Genomic DNA, 7135 nt, shown 5'->3' with positions numbered 1-7135 from the left:
GTACCTGTGTTTTTGTTTTTGCCACTGTTTACCTAGTATTTGCTATCTATGCTATTTAACTGTGATCTGCCTGTATTGCTTGCAAAACAAAGCTTTTCACTGTGCCTCGGTACACATGACAATAAATTCAATTAAATTCAATTCAGAGAGATACCAACAATGTGGGTTCAATTCCTGCATCAGCTAAGGTTACTATAAGGTCCCACCTTCTCAACCTTGACCCTGACCTGTGGCGTGGTGACCCTCAGGTTAAACCACCATCAGTTATCTCTCTATAATGAGAGAGCAGTCCTATGGTCCTCTGGGACTGAAGCAACTTTACCTTACATAGTTATCCAGGACACGTTAGACGGTTTAAAGCCTAGTTTAATTCCAGAACTGACCCCCTGAATCACTCAGAAAAGCCAACTACTGAGGATGCTGGAAATCAGAAATAAAAACAGAAAGTGCTGGAGAGAGTCACAGGTCTGGCAGCATTTTGAGTCCACAAACACTGCCAGACCTGCTGAGTTTCCCCAGTACACGCTGATTTTAATTATCTCCCATCATTCTGATTGACTTCCTCTGCCTGTCCCTTAGACTGATGCCCCAATATGCCAACTATGCCCTGAACATCCCACCCAACCACATGCAGCTCTGAACTGCTCCTTTCCCGATGGCCCATCTGACCCAACTGCCCAACTCAATTACTACGGCCTCCACCTCACCCACTTCCCATTCCACCACATCCACCTCATCCATTCACACAATAGTCACCTCATTCATTTACATTCGCACTCGATTCTTAAATTTACCATTCAGCAGTTCAGGCCATAACTTGGGCGGGGTGGGGGGGGAGGTTGGTGGCATGTCCAAGCTCTTACCTAACGTTATAGCACTGTGATTGAACTCTTGGGGAGACTGCCCTCTCCTCCTTTTATGGAGATGCCCAGCTCACGCAGAAAGAAACGTGGAGCAGCGAGGCTCGGGGAACATTTTGAGACCTAGTGACAATATGACAACTACTGCAGCAACATAGAAAATAGGAGCAGACCATTCAGCCCTTTGTGCTTCCTCTGTTATTTAATATGATCATAGCTGAACACCCATCTCAGTCCCCTGCTCTCAGTTTCTCCCCATATCCTCTGATCCCTTTAGCTCTAGGAGCTATATCTAATTCCTTCTTGAAAACATTCAATGTTTTAGCCTCAATTGCTTCCTGTGACAGAGAATTGCACAGTCTCACCCACTCTCTGGATGAAAATATTTCCCTGCATCTCCGTTCTAAGTGGCCTCCCCTAGCTATCTCTGGTCATCAGGAATAACCTTGCTGCATTTACTCTGTCCAGGCCAACAGAGAGCCATATAGGGCAGAAACAGACCCTTCGATCCAACTCGTCCATGGTGACCAAGTTTCCACAAACTAAACTAATCCCACTTGCCTGCATTTTGCCCATATCCCACTAAATCTTTTGTATTCATGTTCCTATCCGTATGTCTTTAAAATGTTGTAACTGTACCTGCGTTTACCCCCACTTCCTCTGGCAGCTCATTCCACACATGGACCACCCTCAGTGTGAAAAAATTGCCCCTCAGATCCCTTTAAAATTCTTCTCCTCTCACCTTAAAAATATGTGTCTAGTTTTGAACTTTCCCACCATAGAGTTCAAAACTGTTGTTATTAGCCTTATCTATGCCCCTCTTGATTTTATAAACCTCTTTAAGGTCACCCCTCAATCTCTTACACTTCAGTGAAAAGAGTCTCAGCCAATTCAGCTCCTCTTTATAACGCAAACCCTCCTGTCAGCAACATGATCATTTTATGTGAATAGCTCTTGGAAGTAGAGACTATAATCAGTCAGATTTACAAGGATGTTGCCAAGGTTGGAGGGTTTGAGATATAGGAAGAGGCTGAATAGGCTGAGGCTATTTTCTGTGGAGCATCAGAGGCTGAGTGATGACCTTACAGAGGTTTATAAAATCATGAGGGGCATGAATAGGGTGATGATTTGGAGATGTCGATGTTGGACTGGGGTGTACAAAGTTAAAAATCACACAACACCAGGTTATAGTCCAACAGGTTTAATTAGAAGCACACTAGCTTTCGGAGCGACGCTCCTTCATCAGGTGATTGTGGAATGAGAAGTAAAAGTCTTTTCCCTGGGGTGGGGGAGTCCAGAACTGGAGGGCATAGGTTTAGGGTGAGAGGGGAAAGATATAAAAGGGACCTAAGGGCAACTTTTTCACACAGAGGGTGATGCATACGTGGAATGAGCTGCCAGAGGAAGTGGTGGAGGCTGGTACAATTACAATTTTTAAAAGGCATCTGGATAGGTATATGAATAGGAAGGGTTTAGAGGGATATGTGCCAAATGCTGGCAAATGGAACCAGATTAATTTAGGACACCTGGTTGGCCTGGACAAGTTGGACCAAAGGGTCTGTTTCCGTGCTGCACATCTCTATGACACTATAACTCTATCTGCCATAGACATTAGTTGGAATGGGTTGCACGTTTTCAACACAGATTTCAAACTCTCTGGTCTTCTACATGCAGAACACATCTGATTTTATTCACACTGGTAGTCCCTAGCAAATTTCATAATTCATCTTTGTCCTTGAGTAATGGTAAGTCCAAAAATGAACAAATGGTTAAAATCAAGGTTTATACCTTGGATATCTCAAAGGATCTAACTAATTAAGGCAGTGTTTCTCCTCAGCTTGCCTTCAGGGAACCTGCGTGTGAAATATGTTAGAGATTGCTCTCTTTCTTATGATGCTGCCGCCGCCTCCAATCTCCTCCAGCTGCTTCCGGAACATTCCCGGGCAGGACCCACTCACAGTCTCTGATCGCCAGGCACTCACTGGGCCCCACTCTCACCATCGGCCTTCTCAGACGCTGAGCCTAGAGACAGCCTTGGGCCACTAACAGATTCCCGCACTGGGCTGAGAGGACGCCTTGCCGGGTCCGTGCTGAGACTAGGAGAAGAAAGGAGAAAAGAAACACAAAGTGAGAAAGAGAAGAGAAACAAAAGGGAGAAAGAACGGACAGAGTGAACAGACTGCAGCTGAAGAGTCCTACTCCGCCGCCATCTTGAAGTTGATGTAGTTTGTGAGCTGATTATTCCAGACTCCCACTAGCACCCTGAGAATGGTCTGTCTCTGTCGTGGGTCACAGTAATAGCAGGGTGGGTGGGAACGGCTTGTCTGCTTCTGATCACCAGCCCTGCTGCAGCCTTTTTTTTTCTCATTTATTTCTATTTAACATCAAACTTCATCTGACCTTCTCTGCACCGTTCGATGGAGGATGGATGTTTCGGGAGCTGCTGCAGCGGTGTAGGTGGTATAGTCTGTTCCTCATGGCCATTGTAGCTGCCTGCTGGGGTGGGTCCTGCAGAGTGATGGTCTGCTTCAGTGTCTTCAGCAGCATGGTGTGTCCAGCCTGGAATTCCAACAGCCTGGAATTCTAACAGCCCGGGATTCCAACAGCCTGGGATTCCAACCGACCACAATACCAACAGTCTGGAAGTCTAACAGCTTGGAATTCCAGCAGCACAGGATTCCAACCACCCAGAATTCCAACAGCCTGGAATTCCAACAGCCTGGAATTCCAACAGCACGGGATTCCAACAGCCCGGGATTCCAACAGCCTGGGATTCCAACAGCCTGGAATTCCAACAGCCTGGAATTCCAACAGCACAGGATTCCAACAGCCTGGGATTCCAACAGCACAGGATTCCAACAGCCTGGGATTCCAACAGCCCGGGATTCCAACAGCCTGGGATTCCAACAGCACAGAATTCCAACTGCCCAGAATTCTGGTGGACCAGAATTCCAACAGCGGACCAAAATTCCAACAGCACAGAATTCCAACCGCCCAGAATTCCAACAGCACAGAATTCCAGCGGACCAGAATTCCAACAGCCTTGGATTCCAACAGCCCAAGATTTGGTGGCTTCAATGTTGGCTTTCTGCAACAATGGAGGATGTGGGCCCTGTTTGTTCCTCGACCTTGGAAACATGGGAGCCATGAGTAGAGCAGAGTGTAGAGTAGAGTCGCTTTTATTTGTCATTTCTACCATAATCAACTGATACAGTAAAAACCAGACAGGGATCCTCCAGGATGAAGGGTGCTACATGGACAGCACAAACGCACAATCATACAAAGGGCGGAATAAAGTGCTAAAAAGTGCAAAACATGCAAATTACAGTGTAATGGAACAAAGATGAACTTTGTCTTAATTTTTTTATATATAGGATTTTTGTTATTAATATAGTTGCCAGAGTATGGCGGCTTAAACACTTTTCACTGTATTTCTGAAAAATGCAAGTGACAATAAATTACTATTCTATTCTGTTAATCAATTTACAATCCATGGGACTTATATTGAAAATTTGACAACCTGTAGTTTAGATTTGGCCTACTTCACACTGATAATCCTAGCATAAACTGACATAGGAGAGATTGACTCGGTCAGGATTGTTTTCGCTGGAGTTCAGACAAATGAGGTGGGCTCTCATAGAGATGTATAAAATTCTAACAAGACTAGACAGGGCAGGTGCAGGGAGGATGTTCCTGATGGTGGATGTGTCCAGAACCAGGGGGTCACAGTTTGATAATTCGAGGTGGACCATTTAGGATGGAGATGAGGGGATATTTCATCACCCAAAGAGTGGTGGGCCTGTGGAATTCATTATCACAGGAAGCAGTTGATGCCAAAACATTGAATGTATTCAAGGGGCAGCTAGATATAGCACTTGGGGCAGATGGGATCAAAGGTTATGGGGACAAAGCAGGTTTAGGCTATTGCATTGGATGATCAGCCATGATAGTGATGAATGGCAGAGCAGGTTAAAAGGGCCAAATGGACTCCTCCTGCTCCTATCTTCTACGTTTCTATGTTTCTATAAACTCTTCCTCCACATGTTCCAGGGTAGATGATGCCTGCATTGTGTTCATGTGGCACTAATTCACTAAGATAGGTTGAGAACAGCTTCAGTAAGAGCCTTCTACTTTTTTTTAAGGGTATCTTAATCCATATGTTTGTTCTCCCCTTTGGGTAATAATGGAGAGGTAGCAAAATGATTTCTGGTTGATCCTCAGCATGTTGAACTGCATCTTGAATACCCCTTCTGTGGTCAGCCAATCCTGCTGGGGGATTTGACACAAGAGCTTTGGACCCAGAGGTCACGAACCTAACCCTGCACCATAAGGACCTCCTGCACAGCTCCTTAAAGTGGACATGTGAAAGGATTGGGGAAAGTGCAGGCAGAAGATGCTGGAAATCAGAGTCAGGAGTGTGGTGCTAGAAAAATACAGCACCTTAGGCAGCATCTGAGGAGCAGGAGAATTGACATTTTGGGCATTAGCCCTTCATCAGGAATGACTGAGGATAGAATCATTTCTCATCGCAAAATTCCCGCGGTGTAATATCTTTGGAAGAGAAAGGAACACAACTCGAAACAAAAATAAAGTTTAGTGATACTTACAGTAAGAATGTGAGTCCCCAATGTAGGGATAAGATTCTTTATTTGGACCGGACTATGTTACCATTGGCAGGGGAAGTGAAAATTCGACCGATTTCTAAACATATTATCCAGTGGATCCCTTACTGAATGAGTATGATTATTAAATAGAAATATAATCCCTCCCCATTGTGGCTGAATACTGTGAGCAATTCGCTCTCCATATTTCATTGGACCAAGCTGACTGTCACCCATGAATCATAATAAGGAGGTGATCGTTTGGGATGGCAGAACTTCAGGCAAAAAAGACAGTTAGTTTGCAAAAAAAAGTTAATAAATAAATCAGCAGCCTAGCCCACTTCCCATTCTTAATAGGTTAACCAAATGGAGTCCAGCCAATGACTGAGTTCCAGTCACAGAGTCTGAACAAGTCTATTCAGTGAGTAAATAAAGCATTTTTAAAAATTAATTCACAGGATGAGGGCGTTGATGGGCTAGATCAGCATTTATTGCCTGGAAGGCAGTTTAAGAGTCAACCCCGATGCTGTGGGTTTTAAGTCACATGGAGGCCAGACGAGGAAAGGATACCAGTTCCCTTGCCTAAAGGGCATTAGTGAACCAGTTGAGATTTCCCCACCCAAAAAAAATTCAACAATGGATTCATGGTCATCAGTCGACTCTTAATTCTAGATGTTTAGTGAACTCAAATTCCACCATCTGAGGTGGTGGGGTTTGAACCCAGATTCTCAGAACATTATCTGCATCTTTAACTTAATAGGCAAGCAATAATACCACATGGCCACTTTCTCCCAATTTTAGCTTTGCTGGGGCGTAGCTTCGTCTATGCACTTCCTAGCCTGCTGTAAACGTGTGTAGGTTTGGCTGATGATAAGGCTGGCTGCCACTGCCCTGTGTGACGGGAGCTAAATATTGATAAGTCACTACCTCCTATCCCACACCCACCCTTAACCTCAATCCACCAAGTGCAACAAAGATAACTTCTTCAGACTAGCAATAGCAACACAATCTGTGAACATTATGATAAATATAACTGAAGGGCGAGACTATGAAAGATATCAGGTCTGCTGAGCAACAAATAGCTTTAAAATACATCTTAAGATGATCTTCATGAACATGCATAGCATTGAGTCTGTTATGTTACGCATTTCAACATTGAATTAGCTTGCCAAGGTCAAAGGTGACAGTGTGCCATGGGCCATCAACCTGCCTGCATTTCGCCCTTATCCCTCGAAACCTTTCCAATTCATTCCTGTCCAAATATCTTTTAAATTGTGTATATAGAGTCTGTTGAGGTTCATCTGGGCAGTTCTGTGACACAGGAATCCATGGGCTACAGGCAGTTCACACCAAGGCAGACATCAGCTGCTGCTGGGGACCATCAAGTCCATTAAAGATGTTGCTGGAACAATCCGTCACCTGCTAATCTTCCAGCACAAAGAGCTGACTTTCATTGAGCATGAGTAACTAGCACATTTCAAGGTCCAGTGCTGACGAACAACTACAATTTGAAGTCAGCCATCACAAAGACACCAAGAGGTAAGGCCACCATCAAACGTACGAACAGTTGTCGGCCATTCAGCTCCACTGTTCAAAGAGGTCACAGTGGTCTAATGATTCTCCACTCATCTTTACTGTCTTTTCTACATAACCTTTGATTCCATTATTAATTAG

The sequence above is a fragment of the Hemiscyllium ocellatum genome, chromosome 16 (assembly GCF_020745735.1).
Source record: "Hemiscyllium ocellatum isolate sHemOce1 chromosome 16, sHemOce1.pat.X.cur, whole genome shotgun sequence".
NCBI classification, from domain to species: domain Eukaryota; kingdom Metazoa; phylum Chordata; class Chondrichthyes; order Orectolobiformes; family Hemiscylliidae; genus Hemiscyllium; species Hemiscyllium ocellatum.
Note: the sequence above shows the minus strand (reverse complement) of the source record.